Below are 19,483 nucleotides of genomic sequence, written 5' to 3' on the forward strand. Positions count from 1 at the left end.
AAAAAAACTTTTTGGTCTCAAAAAGCACACATTACCACCAGTGATGTAACAAAGGCCCTGCAGCCTTCCTCCAGGAGGCCCGTCAACACAGCACCTACCCTGAATGAGTCTGGGAGGCCCCTTACGGTTTTGTTAGGCCACTGATTGCCACAGTAGTTCCTGGCCCTGACCAAAACTACTTTGGGTGCCAATATGCTCTTTGTGGAAGAGCAGAATGTGATCACTCACAGTCAAGCCAGCTGAAAGATATAGAGAGAAATAGAAGTTTAATATAAGCAAAATGTCTTTGTTAATGCCAGGCCTAATTAGGTACCCCATTCTTAAAGAAAGTCACAAAATTACACCCATGGTATATGTCTTTGAATTAGTGCTTTTCATGAATTCACAAGAACTTACAGAAGTAGACCAGGAAAGTGTACTCCTAGAATATATTTGTGAACTGTATTTTAGCACGAGCGAATATGCATGTGTAGATTTGCTCATGTGAAAATCTATTGAGCGTTTACAAGTTCAATTTCCCTCCAACCACTTTTTTCCCAACCCTGGCAGAACTTCTACTTCTGCCATTGTCAGGAGTGAATTTCCAAACTTTCTCATTATGGGAAAAGATTAGAGAAGAGCTGGTGAAAATCCTTAAAACATGCAAGTTAGTAGGTTTGCAGACTCAAAGCCATCTCAGTCCAGGAACTATTCCTTACTGCTTCCTCCAGCCCCAGTATTTCGATCTTCAGAAAGGCGGCAAAATAAAGAAATTGCTATAGTAGGAATTGAAATTGCAAGTATTCAAGCCCTACTATAGTAGTAGCCCTGGCATAATCAGAGAAGCTATTATCAGAGCTCTTACATAATGAGATTGCTGCCATAATTTGTCGCCACGCTACATGTCACCAAAGGGACAAGTAGATTTTTTTACAGGACAAGTATATTTAAGAAGCAACCTGTCCCATGGAAAAGTCACTGCATTGATTATTATTGTTGATAACCTTGCTCATTATTTTAAGTACAAATTACAATCTCTATGTACATATATAGGTGCACGTATTTTCTCTTTTTATTCTTTGTAGCAACAAGTGGCGTTTAAAAGCAACCCAAAGATGGCACTTGCTATCATGACCAAGGCTACGCTGTAGAAGCTGAAACGCATTGAGTTTCTTTTGGTATGTGGTCAATAAAATACCACTTTGCAATAAACGGAGGAGTCCCGGTGCCTTTTTCATAACAAAAGAGGCTGTGAGATAAAGTGTTACCTAGGGTTTTGAACCTCAGAGAAGATGTGCGTCATCCTCGTTCAGGAGCTTGGGAGCATTTCGCAGAGATAGAGTAGTTCCTTTGGTAACTATCTACCTTCAGGATCGTCACGGTTGCCACTCGCTTCCCCACTCTGAGATGTAGTTGTAATGTGGGAGTCTGATTTCTGGCTACTTTTCTGCACTGTCGTGCTGCCTCTTTTATCTGTGGCATTTCAAAGGATGTGGAAAAAGGACAGTAACTGATCTGAATAAGTTGAATGCTGTCTTGTCTATATAGCTCCATAGATCAGTGGTTCCCAACCTGTGGTCCGGGGACCCCTGGGGGTCCGCGACTGCTTAGAAAATTAAAAAATATTAACAGATTAGGTCCACAGCTTTCAGTAATGAATCAGCAGGGAGCGTCCCCCGATTCCAATAATCACTCAGTGGGGGTCACCGGGTTCCAGTAATGATAAAGTGGGGGTCCACAGAAGTTAAGAGGTTGGGAACCACTGACATAGATGGATAGCACACAACCCCATGAGCGGCCAGTGCTATGATCTAATTATGCATAAGGATTACAGTTTAATATATTGTTTTCATGCCGTACCAGGCGTACTGAAATACGCATTTCAAGCAACATTTATTTTGTAATTCCTTGTATATTGAGGTTCTGTTGTTATAGGTTTTGAATTAAATATGGCCATTTTAAACAATAACAAGGAAATCAAGTTTAACTGAACTGCCAAACTTCTGAAAACAGGGACAATACTAATTCAGGCGGATAAGTAGATGGGCCTAGGTTGAGGATGGAAAACCAATATATACCTCTATAGTGCTGTCAAGCCAGAGACCCTGCTTACATCATTACATATGGCACTTCACCTGTTTTGTCATAGCTGGTACTTCCTACACCCAGATCCATCAGAACATTTCCTGCTGCCTTCTCAGAGCACCTGTAAATTATGTTTTTGTAGCAATATTATGTTGGCTCCAACCATTGCAGAGATAAATTTGTCCTGTGGCAGGGCTTTCCTGCCAAGGATCACCCATAAGGGGGGACAAAAGCTCTGAGTTTCTCATGGATGGTGGACATTGAAATCCATGCACAAAATGGGCTGGTCAATTTTTTTCTGCGTATCAGGCGTTATTGAGGTGGTGGACAGAGGCCAGCCACTGTGTAACGGTCCCTGTGCGTGGGTGTCTGGTCCTGTAGGTGCCCTTTCTCATCTATGTGTGCTTGATTCTGTGTGCGTGCTGCCTGTGTGCCACGTGTGCATACAAGTGTGGGGTTGTGAATGTGGCGACGCATAAACTAATTGTCAATCCATGTTCCAGGACATTAGCAAAGGATAATTTAAAACAATGCATATTAAAATACAGAAGAATTGTGGGGCAAATAATGCATTTTTAAATAATCTGGGTGAATCAGGTCACTCATAACGCCATGTTTCTCAGCCCTCGTCATTTGCACAGCATCGCGGAGCCATATGACACTGTTTAGTAAAACCCTGTGGAGGGACACGAGGACCAATTGCTCCACAGCTACGGAGCTCTTTTAATGAAAAGGTCCACGTAATAAAGCGAGCAATTCTACGGAAACCAGCACACCTGCAAGATGTTCTGGATTGTGTACAAACAATGAAGAGCACGTGCCGCATAACTAATGGCACCAGAGAGGATAATAGCAGCTCTCAACTTAAGCATTTTAGTAATCATGTTTATGAAGGGCAAAGCGTGTCTACATGTCAGACGCTATTAATATAAAGACTGAAGACACGAGGCAACATTGGTGGGGGAGGGAACAGAACACAAGTGGAAACCACTATATGGGTTTCTCTTCTTTGCAATGTAATATTTCATAGGATTCAAGCTCTTGTCCGAGTCTGTGTTTTCCGTGCACGTTTTACTCTGTACCTGTACTTGCTCCATAGTAAAAACGTGATTAGTTCCACAATTAAATGATCGTTGTTAGGGCAATCTTGCGATTCGAGCAGGCTTGGCAGTCACGGAAACAAAGGAGAGAGCGTAGCTTATATACTCAATATTAACAATGAAATGTTTATGAACTAATGCATAAAAATGCCGCATAGAAAATGTACTAATGTATTTTGCTAAACGCGTGCTTGAAATGTGCCCACGGGGAGTGACCGTCAATGTATACGATGATTAATGAAACTTGATTAATAATGAACTAATGATGTAGAAATGAATGCTGATGTATGGTTTTACACTATTATTAAGAATTACATGCTAAAGTTCTGCTAATAAAACATTAGGCCTTAGTTAGCATGAGTCGAGGCCTAGCTGCCCGGTTTCATATTAAATGTGTTTTTCTAACGTACAGTGTGCTGACTTGCTGAAGGACATGAACTCGTACTTTTCTAAAAAAAACTAGAAGATGAATGTAACTGTAGTAGATCTGTTCTCATGAAATTCGACTTGCCCAAGGAAACATTCTTGCTGAATGCAACAGTGTAGACTAGTCGCAAGTACAAGGTCGCCTGAACCGGTACAGACAATGGAGCCACTGACTGAAGATGCGCAGAGGACCACGAGAGTATGAAATCATACCGGACATTCTACCCACTGGAGACGTCAATCGTAAGGACCAATAAACTACGTGAGAACTGTTATGGGGTGACAATTTTGATGAACTCATGGAAACCTTATTGGATGAAGATAGTGGGGTGCTGACCTCACCCAATTACATTTTAGGGGACTGTACAACAGAAAAGGGATAAAAACCCTTGACACAAGGAATTAAATTAGACTAGGAGACTAAGAGAGGAGAGAGGGAAGATGCTATTGCGAATTGCTATGACCCAGACACTTTGGCGGTCATTCTGACCGCGGCGGTCGGCGATCGCCGCCCGCCAAGCGGTTCCCGCCGAAAGACCGCTCCGCGGTCAAAAGACCGCTGCGGCCATTATGGCTTTCCCGCGGGGCCGGCGGGCGACCGCCAGAAGACCGCCGGCCGGCCCAGCGGGAAAGCCCCTTCAACAATGAAGCCGGCTCGGAATGGAGCCGGCGGAGTTGCAGGGGTGCGACGGGTGCAGTGGCACCCGTCGCGATTTTTACTGTCTGCAAAGCAGACAGTGAAAATCTTTGTGGGGCCCCCAGGGGCCCCACGGCACCCGTTCCCGCCATCCTGGTTCTGGCGGTGGACACCGCCAGAAACAGGCTGGCGGGAAGGCGGTTGGAATCCCCATGGCGGTGCTGCAAGCAGCGCCGCCATGGCGGATACCCTGGGCCAGCGGGAAACCGGCGCGAAACCGCCGGCTCCCCTTTTCTGACCGCAGCGGTAACAGACTCGCCCAGGAAGCACCGCCAGCCTGTTGGCGGTGCTTCCACCGCCCTCCGCCATGGCGGTCATGGACCGCCAGGGTCAGAATGACCCCCTTCGTCTTTCTGCATAGAGACTTTGCTGATTGGTTCTTAAAACCATCTTTGCCCTTATATTGCCCGTTTATACTTTACCTCCTTATGAGGGAAGTATCTTTTTACCTTGCCTTACCGAGCTTTACTGGAATCCTGACTGATGGCGAATCAACTGATGTCCTGAGGACGAAGACTGAATCTGTATGCTGACCCAATACGGAGGGTAACTATATGACAGTGAAATTGTGATTGTCTGTTTGCTTTTCCTTTCTAGGTACCAACTGCTTCTTTTGACAGAGACCTTAGATGTTTTTCCAAACAGATGTTGATAAATTGTTTTGCATGAAGCCCAACATGCCAATGCTAATTCGAGGTTAGTTGAGAGGTTCATTACAAAGACGCAAATAGACAAATGACTGAATCTATGCTTTGTTGAAATAATGCACTAATGTTACTCTGCTAAGGATAACCTATGTTGACGTTGTGCTATGTTCTAATATTCGTGATCCTTGCTGTGATGCTATTAATTGTGTTTGACCAATGACTTTGTGTTTCACCACTGCGCATATTAGTTGCTCAATGTTCACCAGAATATATGTTTTTTTCAGTTTAGCCGCCTATTGACTTTGACATGGTATTAGCCATTACATTTTGTATTCAGTTCAGCTGCCTATTGGCTTTGACATAGCATTAGAAATTACATTTTGTATTCAGTTCAGCTGCCTATTGGCTTTGACATGGCATTAGACATTACATTCTGTATTCAGTTCAGCTGCCTATTGGCTTTGACATGACATTAGACATTACATTTGATATTTAGGTTAGCTGCCTATTGGCTTTGACATGGCATTAGCCATTACATTCTGTATTCAGCTTAGCTGCCTATTGGCTTTCACATGACATTAGACATTACATTTGATATTTAGGTTAGCTGCCTATTGGCTTTAACGTGGAGTTAGACATTGCAGTAGAGACATTGCAGATGAGCTGTGTTTTTCCAAGCTGTGTTTTTTCACAAGATGGACCAAGCTGTTTTCTTCACACCAGACCTTAGCTGATAAGAGCACGTAGATTTTGTGTTTACCTCGCAATCCAGTCTGAGAGCAGGGGCTCGGGAGAATTGGCCACTCTCCAAGGTTCTTGGGCTCTCACACTGAGTTTGCTTTTAAGGATGACTCTGGGCTACAGAGAGTTAGATTTAAATCTGCTTGACTTCAGACAGGAACTAGATGTCAGTTGCCTGCCTCCCGTTTGGGTAGATAATCTCTTTCTCGCAGTTGACCGGAGTCATCAACTTGCAGACCCCAGAAAGATGAAGCTGAATATAGGCCCTACCGCCTTGCCCATATGGTGATGAATATTGACTTTTATGCTTTGCTTTGAAGTTATGCTATAATAAATGTCTTCACCTATATTTGCTGTGTACATTGCAACTGAAAAGTACTTTGATATATTTTGCTTTCATTGCTGCGACTACTTTTGAACGTGTGCTTCCAATCTACTAATTTCGTCTCTCAGGAACTTGTGGGTGGGGAATTAATAACAATAAATGTCTTCTTCAAACTCAGAAGTGTATTCCAGAGAGGTTCTGTAATCTCGGTTATGAGATAAGAGGGAAAGCAGAACACTTGCTTTGATGAAATCTTATCAGAGTTGCCATATTGTGACTATGCTAATGTGTTTCTTTGTTTTGAGATTAATAAACTTGCTAGTAGAATTGTAATCAATAGGGAATAAATATCACAAAATTATACTAAACTGGTGTGGTTATTCATGACTGAAAGGTCATGGTGGTTTCCTGAGTCTTATTAATGTCTTCAACTAATCTGAATTGTCTTGTTATGGTAAATATTGATAACGTTATTGACATATTGATTGACATGTTGATTAGCTATCTCGTCCTAAGGTGTCTTCAATCAGGGTCAAAAGATTCATTGGCCTAAAACGAGTCCCAGAGTGAATAAACTAGTCATAAAGGGACCCGTTAGCAGTTCTGGTAACAGAGGATGGTTTGGCCCTTTGGGGGCCCTAGGAGGAAGGACCATTGTTTAAAATAGTATTTACAGATAATGCAAATTGGAGGTATGATGTGTTTCTAAATTCCCCATGACTTTCCCGGAATCTCGGAGCTTACCTAAGTGAGTTGGGTATGTTCTCAGCATTTTAGTATGTGTAGGTGTAGAATTTGCGCTTGCTCAGCTTATGCATATTGCAGGTGATTTGTGAAGTTTGTGTGTATTTAGGCCAGGTAATGTTGTTTTTGTAGGAGTGAGCGTACTCTGCAGTATGAGAGTAGGTAAGTCGGCAAACTTCATGTGAGTGTGGCGCTTTATGCAAAGAAATTATCCACGTGGTTGTTGGTGATGTGCGGACCTGTCGTGGTCTAAGACTCCGGAGTATATTGACAAGTGTAGTAGACACTTGGTTTCTGTTGTAATTTGTGTGGTTTCATAGGTCAATCGGGCATGGTTGAAAAGTCGAGTTTGAGTCAAATTGTGTGAGTGAAACCTTCAATGGAGATTTGGCAAGTTCTAAAGTGCACTAGAGCAAACCATTGACAAGTCGAGAGTAGGATTTGCGGGTCGAATTCTGCTTGCGAGTGCGGGAGCTGAGAAGGAGAGAGTAGCGGCCGAGGCTTCAAGTGAAATCTCTGTAAAGTTCTGAAGCGATTGTTTTACCCTTCCTGTAGTAAACCAGCAAATTTGGGTTTTGTTGTTAAAGGTGCTTGCAATATATTGCATTAGTTTCTGCGTGAGAGAGACAAGCCGTAAGACTTTGTCAGCTGCAGTGCGTGTGACATCATTTGAGCCGTGCTGGGATAGGTCAGTTGCCGAGAGGGGTCGCGCACGGATTGGCAGCCGTCCGTGAGAGGCAATTGGTTGAGAAGGTGGGTGAAGAGTGTTCTGGGAATTAAAGTCACTTCCTGATTAGATTCTAAACAAAATAAAAGACTCAAAAATGAAGTTTTTCAAGGCTTTAAAGTGTGCCTTGAGGGGTGGTACATTCATTGCAGCGAATGTAGGGGAGCCTACACCGCCTGAGGGTACTCCAGTTTATATCGTACTGGAGGAAACAGGAGTTGCGCCATGTCTTTGGTTAAAGCAGTGGTGCAAACTGACAGAGAAGGAGAGATGTTTAGCGTTTCCAGAGCACGGAACGTTTAATACAAGAATTTTGGAGAATTTGTGATTAATGTTAAGTGTACAAAAACCGCCCGAGACACCAGCTCAGTATGAGGCATTATCAATCTGGGATTTAATGGCCATATGACAGAGACAGCAGAAATTTGAAAGGAGAATGAAAAGAGCAGAAAAGACTTAAGCGGAAGCTAGATGGGATAATGAGACCAAGATGTGGAGAAGGGGAATAGTTGACGGAATTAAGATGTTTCCGGCAATAACTCAAGAAGATGAGACACAGGGGAAGAAAGCCACTTGTAAGACAGATAAAGGTTCTAGTAAAACAAAGGAGACTCAGAGGTCCTGGGTAGATGAAGATGATTCAGACGAAGAAGAGTTTCTTAATCAGTTGTTACATGATCGCCCGCCACTATATGCCATGAATGACAATACACAGCACTAGTGTAGGTCCTGAAAATCCGGCACATAATAAGGGAATCACGAATACAGTGCAGACAACTGATACAGTTTTGATACAAAATGGTGTCAGTGTACCCACTGCGCCAGACACGCAGATACAGTTGCAACCACCACCGATTCAGAGGCTTTATCCTGATGTCCCGGTATTGGAGACAACGACGAGCTTAATGGTACCGCCTGATCCAGTATACACGAGATCAAAGTTAGTGCAGATTGAGCCAACTCCACAATTGCTGCCCCAGCCGCAGCAACAGATGGTTCCGAGTTACCCGCAGCAACAAGTGGTTCCGAGTTACACTTCTGTTACAGGACCGCAGTCAGTAGCTACAGCACCTATGATGAATCAAGCTATGGGAGTTAACGCTCCGCAGGGTTTGGGAATTGGGCAGTCACCAGCTGCTATATCGTTGCCAATTACTGTTGGTCCACCAGTACCGCTGTACGCGCAAGGTAAAACTGGCGTATGTGATCAGGGGGTAATGACCCAAGAGGTAATAAGAGGAGGGTCTACCGGAAACTTGCAGGGAATAACAAAGGGAGGACAGTCAGCCGAAAGGTCTAGATCCTTGTTAGACTTTAGTCCAATTGGGGTTCTTTTGGAGAAGATGAGGCAAGCAGGGTTGGGAACACTGACCCCACAGGTAATGAGTACAAATACGACACAGACACCAATTGTGCAGTCTGGAAATGTCTTGTTGCAAGGCTTAACAGCACAATAATTGAATGAATGGTTAGACAAGCTCAACACTCCGAAAACTGCCACTACAGTAATTGCGGAAAGGTCAGAAAGAGACGAATATCTGAATTTTGTGAGACTGGGTGTGGTAGCTACAGAACTAGTAGAAGGGACAATGGGGGTGAACAGATTAGAGTCGTACACAGAGGCAGAATTGAGATATCTGTGCCCCAAAATAACCAAAGAAGTAAGCAAGGTGCACCAGAGGTTGGCGAACCTGGCAGACAAATACGGCATAGACATAGAAAATACTAAACATTTGAAGAGGAGTTATAGGTTAGACTTTGAGCCTAAAGACTTCGATCACATGAGATATACCGGAATGAAGGCACATCGTAAAGAGATACTGCAGAGTGCTCAAAATTAGAGAAGTGGGAAGGCAGATGGGCAAAGAAGAGAGATAAAGAGAAAGGTGACGGTCCGGAACCGAAGCAGGCTAAAGCCGCACCGGACACAGGGACAATAAAGATGTTACCAATGAGAGAAACAGCTGGAGGGGTTCTAGTCCATGTACCATGGTCTAAAGGTGACATTCTGTCATTCACAAATGATTATCACAGGTTGAGGGAGAAGCCGATAGAATGGTACCAGCAGACGGACAGGTTTGTGAAGCTTGCGAAATGTCTCTGGGAAGATTTGAATACCCTGCTTGAGATTATAGTCCCAGCTGATTTATGGCTTGAGTGCAAGAGAGGTGTGGATTGGCCGACAGAGGAGCCGGCAAGGTATAAGGTTACAGGAGCACCGTCGGCAGAAGTGATGAGTTATTATCATAAGCAGATTGAATTCCTGAAGCAGAAAGTGTCCCCGAAAGTTACTGATTGGCAGAAAATTGATCGAACATCACAGGAGGCCAAAGAGTCGATACATGCTTACTATGAAAGGTTGTTGAAGGCATTCAAACATTATAGTGGTACTGAGGTTATAGAACCGAATGACATGAATCATCTTGTGTTCCGATTTGTTGAAGGGCTGAGACCAGAGATTAGCCAGATGATTAAGAATCATGTGATCTGTTGGCAAGCAAAGCCTATTGATGAGGTGTTGCAGTATGCAAAATACTGTAGTGACGAGATTGAGCTGAAACAGAGAAAGTTGAAGGAGAAAGTGATGGTGATGCAGATTAAGGCAGCACAAGCAGGGATGCAGGGAAATGAAATACAACAGATGGTACAGCAGCAACCGCAGGGAAATGGAATGTTTCAGGCACAACCAAGAGGACGAGGTCAAGGAGGTTTTGTGAATAGGGGTCCAGATGTGAATACCGTTGTGGTTCAAAATGATGTGCAGGGGATGAAAAAGGTGTCACCATGTCACACGTGTGGGGGCGTGGGGCACTGGAAGCGGGAGTGTCCAATGGTGGTGCAGGAGGGTGTTGTTCAACAAAGCAATGATGTCGGTACAGTTCAAAATGTGAGGGGTCCAAAAGTGAGGGGTCAAAATCAGAACTTCCAGAATAACATAGTTCAGATGCAGGGTTTACAGCCCATGCAGCAGATCCAAATGCCGCGTGTTCAACCAGCACAAGTGCAACAAGTACAACAGCAGATTCCCATGGTACCTAGACAGCAAATGCAGATACCATTAGCTCCAATGGGACAGCAACAGGTGATACTTCCTCAACAGGTCACAGGGCAAACAATGAGTCAAAATAACACAGTACAACAGTTCCCATTGCGTGGTGAGGATGGAATAAACGATGAATGGTGGGATGATTGTTCAGATAGTGAGGAGTGCAGGCTTGCAGCGTCCCTAGAGGTAGATCAGAGGGGTCCCTATGTAGAGGGAAAGGTGATGGGACATAAGGATTCATTTCTAGTTGATACAGGGGCTACACGCTCCGCAGTCAGAAGTGCAGAGGTTCCGAAATTGACACTTTCGGGCGTACTATAAGGGTGGTAGGAGTAGCAAATTAGTTCCTGACAAACCCGATTACAGATCCGGTTCAAGTTGAGATTGGTAACTTCCAGGGATTACATAAATTTGTAGTCTGTGACTCGAGTTCTGTATCCCTGCTGGGAAGAGACTTACTGTGCAAGACGAGGTGTTCAATTACCTGTTCCAATAAAGGGACTGAGGTGCAAACAAACAGTGATGATGAAGGGGACGATGTTCAGATTTCTGAGCTAGAGACGGAGATGGCAAATGAGGAATACCCTTTGATAACCTTATTCCAGATGCTCTCGGTGAATGACTTACCAGCTGAATTACAGGGAACAGTGACAGAGAACGTGTGGGACCTGACAGGAAAGGAAGTGGGACTAATAAAAGGAGTAGAACCAGTCAAAGTAGAGGTGAAGCCAAATGCAGTGTTTCCTCAGGTACCACAGTACCACATGGCACAAGATGTTCTTATACAGGTGACGCAGATAATTGCGGACTTTGTGAAACATGGGGTTCTGAAAGAAGTATTGAGCAGCCCGTGTAATTCACCAATAATGGGTCTGAAAAAGCCTTGTGGGAAGGTTCGAATTGTTCAAGACTTGAGGAAGATAAATTAAATTGTGGTAAAATGTTGCCCCATAGTGCCAAATCCAGCCGTGATTATGTTTCAGGTTCCGTGTGCTGCAGAGTGGTCACAGTTGTGGACCTGTCTCAAGCATTCTTTTCGGTGCCTCTTCATGAGGACAGCCAATTTCTCTTCAGTTTCAAATTACTGGATAAGGTTTATAGTTGGTGCAGAATTCCTCAAGGGTTTTGTGAGTCACCTTCCATCTTCAATCAGATATTGAAGAAGGATTTGGAATCATTAGAATTGCCTTTCAGTTCGACTCTAGTGCAGTACATTGATGATATGTTGATTGCGCCCAGACCAAAAGATGACTGCAGGTATGACACAATTGCCTTGTTAAATCATTTGGGAAAGAATGGACATAAAGTGTCCCCAAAGAAACTACAATACTGTCAGAAAGAAGTGAAATACTTGGGTCACCTGATTGAAAAGGGGTCTAGGAGAATTTCCAAAGAGAGGGTGACAGCCATACTACAGATGAATCCCCCCACAACAAAAAGAGATGTTAGGATGTTTCTGGGAATGGTGGGCTACTGTCGTCAGTGGATCCCCAACTTCTCGATTATCTCTAAACCTTTGGTGAGGTTGACGGTTAAGGAAATTCAGGATGGCTCAGTGCCATAACCATGTCAGAGAAAGAGATGAAAGCATTCATGGAACTGAGGGAAAGTAGGTGCAGGGTACCAGTTTTAGGTATGCCTGATTACACAAAGCCTTTTGTACTGTTTTGTCATGAACATGATTCTTGTTCTTTGTCTGTCCTGACACAGGTCCATGGAGGCGCAAACCGCCCATAGCATATTTTTCAGCTACTTTGGACCCAGTCGCAGCAGCCTTACCAGGTTGTTTGTGTGCAGTTGCAGCAGTTGGTTAAAGCCTCATTCAGTGTGAAGGTACAGTGACGGGACATCCCTTAACAGTAATGGTCCCACATTCAGTTGAAATCCTGTTGACCCGAACAAAGACTCAGCATATGACAAATGCACATTTAACAAAAATGAAACAATTATACTGGGTCACCTAATGTTTCCCTGAAAAGATGTACGGTATTGAACCCGGCAACTTTACTTCCTATTGAAAATGTGAACATTGATGATACAGAGGAAGTGGAACATGATTGTCTTGAGATAACAGATCTGTGCACCAAACCAAGACCTGACATAAATGATACCCAATTGGAGGAAAATGATTACATTATGGCCCTCATTCTGACCTTGGCGGGCGGCGGAGGCCGCCCGCCAAAGTCCCGCCGTCAGGTTACCGTTCCGCGGTCGAAAGACCGCGGCGGTAATTCTGACTTTCCCGCTGGGCTGGCGGGCGGTCGCCTTCAGACCGCCAGCCAGCCCAGCGGGAAAGAGGCTTCCACGATGAAGCCGGCTCGGAATCGAGCCGGCGGAGTGGAAGCTGTGCGACGGGTGCAGTTGCACCCGTCGCGTATTTCACTGTCTGCGCAGCAGACAGTGAAATACATGTAGGGGCCCTCTTACGGGGGCCCCTGCAATGCCCATGCCAGTGGCATGGGCACTGCAGGGGCCCCCAGGGGCCCCGCGACCCCCCCTACCGCCATCCGGATCTCGGCGGTCCGACCGCCGGGATCTGGATGGCGGTAGGGGGGGTCGGAATCCCCGCGGCGGTGCAGCAAGCTGCGCCGCCGCGGAGGATTCAATGGGGTCGCGGTACACTGGCGGGACCCCGCCAGTGGTGCCGGTCCGACCGCGGCTTTACCGCCGCGGTCGGAATCCCCATTGGAGCACCGCCGGCCTGTCGGCGGTGCTCCCGCGGTCCTCCGCCCTGGCGGTCAAAGACCGCCAGGGTCAGAATGACCACCTATGTGTGTTGAAGGTTCATGCCTGAAAGACGCAGTAGGTGTGTTGAGGGCTGGATATGCCGTTTGTACAATCACTGGTATCTTAGAAGCTTCTTGGCTCGAAAGAGTGTACTCCGCTCAAGTGGCTGAATGAATTGCTCTTACTAGGGCATGCCACGCAGCTGAAAACCTGAAAGTCACTATCTATACTGACAGCAGATACGGATTTGGAATTGTACATGATTTTGGCCAACTATGGTCCCAGAGGGGTTTCATGACCTCTTCCGGTTCACCAGTGAAAAATGGCGAGAAAATTCAGGATTTGTTGCTCACAATTCAGTTACCTCTTGAAATTGCTGTGGTGAAATGCACTGCCCATGTTAAGTCACAAAACTTTGTGTCAATGGGAAATGGATATGCAGATCAAGTCGCAAGGTTTTGTGCATTGAACTGTATATCGTTTCGAGATCAGTGGGAATTATTACCTGAAACTGAAAATGAAACATGCACAGGGTATGCATTAAGGGTGGTTGACACATTAGATGAGTCAAAATCTTTGCAGGGACGTGTTAGCAAAGAGGAGAAACGCTCCTGGTTGAAGATGCAATGTGTACAAAGGTCTGACGACTTATGGGTCTCAGAGGAGGGGAAAATGGTTTTGCCAAACTGTCTTTTGTCACAGTTTGCGAGGTTTTACCATGGTCAAGCACATGTTGGGAGAGACGCAATGATCAGGCTATTTAAAATTGATTGGTTCAATCTGAAATTCAGACAAGCTGCAGAGGTTATCTGTCACAGGTGCATCATCTGTCAGCAGATGAATGCAGGAAAAGGGACTGTGGTGAATTTGAGCCACATTGGGAGAGCAGGAAGTCCATTTAGCAGAATGCAGATGGATTTTATTGAGATGCCTGTGTGTGGAGGCCTGAGGTACGTGTTGGTGATTGTGTGTGTTTTCAGTCACTGGATTGAAGCTTACCCTACACGTAGGAATGACAGTCTCACAGTAGCAAAGCTGCTGCTTAGGGAGTTGATACCACATTTCTGGTTTCCGATCTCTTTAGAATCAGATAGGGGCAGACACTTTGACAATGAGGTGATTAAGCTCTTGTGTGCCGCACTGAACATTGAACAGAAGTTGCACTGTAGCTATCGCCCTGAAGCTTCAGGACTAGTGGAACAGATGAATGGTACCCTGAAGTCGAGAATGGCAAAGATGTGTGCAGCTACCAATTTTAAATTGCCCTTAGTACTGATGTCAATAAGAAACACACCTGACAAGAAAACAGGACTGTCTCCTCATGAAATTCTCATGGGTCGAGCTATGAGATTGCCCGCAGTGCCTGCAAATGCTCTTGTGAATATCACAGATGATATGGTATTGGACTACTGCAAGGGTCCGGCTGACGTGGTCCGCTCTTTCTCTCACCAGGTGGAGGCTACTACATTGCCACCGATAAGTGATCCAACTCACACCCTGAGAGCCGGTGACTGGGTTGTTGTCAAGAAACACATGAGGAAGTCGTGTTTGGAGCCATGTTGGAAGGGGCGTATCAAGTAATACTGACAACTACTACTGCTGTGAAATGTGCAGGTCTTCCAAATTGGATACATGCCAGTCACACAAAGGAGGTGACGTGTCTAACTGATGAGGAACTTGAATTGTCCAAAACAACAGCTGCAGAGAAGGAAGTCTCAGGGCCGGAGAGTAATCAAAGGGGAACTGAGAATGAAGGAGAGCCTGCTGAGGATGGCTTAGTCACTCAAACAGTAAATGAGTTCCAGAGGGGTGACAGTGAGCCTATCTCACCCGAGGCAACAGGGGAACCGACACAAAGAGAGGTTCTCCCAGAAGCAGACGGATATAGGTTTGAAGTTGAGCCCATAACAGACCCTGAAGGCAAAGGCAGTGAGGCGGAAGGAGGGCAAGGTGTTCTGACTCGTCCTGAGCCGCTTGCAGGTCCATCAAGAGAAAAGACCATAGCACAAGAGAAGGGTGCTGTTTTAGGTCCTGAAAGGCCGAGCAGAAACAAAACACTCAAAGGAGATAACTGGCCAGAGCCACAAGTTGCAGGGGAGAAAGTAATCCCTAAAGACACAATAGAGGAAGAAGTAGACACAACCAGGAAAGAAGATCTCAGTGAAGGAGAGTTACAGGGTGACCGCAAACTGAAAAGAAAGAGAGTTGCAAACAGAAGGTACGCAGGCCCTGAATGGGCGTATTGCATTCTGTTTTGAATGAGAAATTCCAGGTTAATACTACGGCACCTGAATTCAACCTTGGAAAGAGACTGGGTTAAACTTGAAATTGAGATTGAAAAGCTGAAAAGCGGAGAAAAGAGACTGATAAATTACCGGATGTGACACTGTTAACCTGAATTGACTCTGAAAAAACGATTATGACAAGCTGCTAAAAGTGATTTGACAAAAGGGTCCTGGAGTGAGAGAAACACTGTAAATACTTGCTCAGAAAGAGAGACTTTGCATAGAAAAAAAAAGAGAGAGCTTTTTAAATCATCCTCAAGTTGATTGTTTGCTTTATCTTATTCTGCCTTCTGATTCTTTACAGATAATGAGTTACACTAGGGATAAAAGTAATAAGGGTAGGACTCATGCATGTTTGGCTGTTGGTGTGGGAATTATGGGCCTCATTACGACCCTGGCGGGCGGCGGAGGCCGCCCGCCAGGATGCCGCCCTCCATAATACCGCTCCGCGGTCAGAAGACCGCGGAGGGTATTATGAGTTTTTCCCTGGGCTGGCGGGCGGTCTCCAAAAGACCGCCCGCCAGCCCAGGGAAAAACTCCCGTAATCGAGCCGGCGGAGTGGGAAGGTGCGACGGGTGCTACTGCACCCGTCGCGTATTTCACTGTCTGCTACGCAGACATTGAAATACTAGCGGGGCCCTCTTACGGGGTCCCCTGCAGTGCCCATGCCATTGGCATGGGCACTGCAGGGGCCCCCAGGGGCCCCACGACAATCCTTACCGCCATCCTGTTCCTGGCGGGCGAGCCGCCAGGAACAGGATGGTGGTAAGGATTGTCAGAATCCCCTCGGCGGCGCAGCGAGCTGCGCCGCCTTGGAGGATTCTTAGGGGCAGTGGAAAACCGGCGGGAGACCGCCGGTTTTCCCTTTCTGACCGCGGCCAAAGCGCCGCGGTCAGAATGCCCAAGGGAGCACCGCCGGCCTGTCGGCAGTGCTCCCGCCCCCGTTGGCCCTGGCGGTTCTCTACCGCCAGGGTCATAATGAGGCCCATTGTGTGCAATAATTATTATAAGTGTGATTGTGGGAATGCCATTAGTGGATAAGAAAGTGACTAATAATGCTTCAACTCCTGAGACTGCTACACTAACACCATGGGAGAAGTTTGAGCAGGATACAAAATATTTGCGTGAGGGAACTAATTCAAAAAGGGAACTATCTACTAATGTCTTCTATCGCTTGCTGAATGAGTATGTTGATACAATGGATGCAAAAAATTGCTATGTGTGCACAAAGATTCCTTCATCAGTACAAGAAGGGGTTACTTACCATAGTCTGCCACTTACATACGGAATAATCTGTAGTTTGTTGTTAACCAGATTCTATAATCAAGAACATGTACAATACTTCTATTCTAATCTAGATGTAGTGTTTTCTTTTGTGCCTGTAATAGAGTTTCTGAATAAATTAGCTAAGGAACATAGCATAAAAATAGTTAGGAGTTTCTTTGAGCCGACACTGACATTTGGAACAGCTTATGTGCACCGAAATAATCTAACTTGCTTACTAACACCTCTAGAGAAAAGCTTCTTAGATCACACTGATGATAGACAAAAAGCACTTAAGGAAAGGCTAGAAAGGGGATTAAAAAACACACGTTTGCAAATGATTATGCTTACACCGCAATAAAGACACAGAGAAAATTAGCTATAGATGCATTACACGTAGGAAAGCTTTGAATATATAGGCCGAAATCTGATCATGACACTTTATTTGTGGGAACGAGTGAGTGCAGGCATGTGTTTTTGTTTCAGAGTAAATGGACGTTCATGTTAAATGGACAGGATCCAGCGATCCCTGGGATCTATTATATATGTGGACTTAATGCTTATTACCGTCTTCCAGAGGGATGGTATGGGGCATGTTATTTGGGAATAGTTTTCCCAAAGATTTACCAGATTTATGATTTAAAGCAACTTCCTAAAATGTCTGAATTCCATCATGCTAGACAAAAGAGAGAGACAGCGGCTGCTGTCGTAGATGACATATTTGGAGCCATAATTCCTTCTTAAACTCCATAAAGATTTGAAAGTTGTCCACTATTGTGGATAACATGCTAACAAACTTCACAGGGGCTATACTGATGGATACTGAACTTGCTGCGGAGAGGGCTGTGACTCATCAAAACCGGCTTGCTTTAGACATTCTTTTAGCGAAGAGTGGCGGAGTCTGTAAGATGCTTAATGAGCGCCATTGTTGTGCATTCATTCCTGATAATAGTAATAAGATTAGAGGTATGCTTACTAACCTAACAATAGACAGTACGGATTTCAAAGAGCTGAAAGAACCTGGAATTTGGGAAAAGGTTGGGAAAGGAATAACAAAGGTAGGGAATTGGTTTAGTAGTATTTGGAATGGGGTACTTGCAAAAATAATAGGGGGTATATTGATTATTCTAACTTGTTTATTCGGAAAATGGTTATCATGCAAAATTAGTAAAAGAATAAAAAGAAATTTGGCAAAACGAAATAGAAGGAAAGAAGAAAAGGAAAAGGTGAAAATGTTCAAAGAAATCTGGGAAAGATCACACAGAGAAGAAGAAATTGAAATGCGTAGCCTAAAGAAAATGAAAGGTTGTGAAGGGAAAGGTTTTGTGTGATGACAAGTGTCATCAGAGGAGGGACTGAGAGAGTGTAGCTTATATACTCAATATTAACAATGAAATGTTTATGAACTAATGCATAAAAATGCTGCATAGAAAATGTACTAATGTATTTTGCTAAACGCGTGCTTGAAATGTGCCCACGGGGAGTGGCCGTCAATATATACGATGAATAATGAAACTTGATTAATAATGAACTAATGATGTAGAAATGAATGCTGATGTATGGTTTTACACTAATATTAAGAATTACATGCTAAAGTTCTGCTAATAAAACATTAGGCCTTAGTTAGCATGAGTCGAGGCCTAGCTGCCCGGTTTCATATTAAATGTGTTTTTCTAACGTACAGTGTGCTGACTTGCTGAAGGACATGAACTCGTACTTTTCTAAAAAAAACTAGAAGATTAATGTAACTGTAGTAGATCTGTTCTCATGAAATTCGACTTGCCCAAGGAAACATTCTTGCTGAATGCAACAGTGTAGACTAGTCGCAGGTACAAGGTCGCCTGAACCGGTACAGACAATGGAGCCACTGACTGAAGATGCGCAGAGGACCACGAGAGTATGAAATCATACCGGACATTCTACCCACTGGAGACGTCAATCGTAAGGACCAATAAACTACGTGAGAACTGTTATGGGGTGACAATTTTGATGAACTCATGGAAACCTTATTGGATGAAGATAGTGGGGTGCTGACCTCACCCAATTACATTTTAGGGGACTGTACAACAGAAAAGGGATAAAAACCCTTGACCCAAGGAATTAAATTAGACTAGGAGACTAAGAGAGGAGAGAGGGAAGATGCTATTGCGAATTGCTATGACCCAGACACTTTGGCGGTCATTCTGACCGCGGCGGGCGGCGATCGCCGCCCGCCAGGCGGTCACCGCCGAATGACCGCACCGCGGTCAAAAGACCGCGGCGGCCATTCTGGCTTTCCCGCTGGGCCGGCGGGCGACCGCCAAAAGGCCGCCCGCCGGCCCAGCGGGAAAGACCCAGCAACGATGAAGCCGGCTCCGAATGGAGCCGGCGGAGTTGCTGGGGTGCGACGGGTGCAGTGGCACCCGTCGCGATTTTCAGTGTCTGCAAAGCAGACACTGAAAATCATTATGGGTCCCCCAGGGGCCCCACGACACCCGTTCCCGCCATCCTGTTCCTGGCGGTAAAAAACGGCAGGAACAGGATGGCGGGAAGGGGGTCGGAATCCCCATGCGCCGCCATGGAGGATTCACTGGGCCAGGGGAAAACCGGCGGGAAACCGCTGGTTCCCCTTTTCTGACCGCGGCTTTACCGCCGCAGTCAGAATGGCCCAGGAAGCACCGCCAGCCTGTTGGCGGTGCTTCCGCGGTCCAC

Source organism: Pleurodeles waltl, chromosome 6 (genome assembly GCF_031143425.1).
Source record: "Pleurodeles waltl isolate 20211129_DDA chromosome 6, aPleWal1.hap1.20221129, whole genome shotgun sequence".
NCBI lineage: Eukaryota > Metazoa > Chordata > Amphibia > Caudata > Salamandridae > Pleurodeles > Pleurodeles waltl.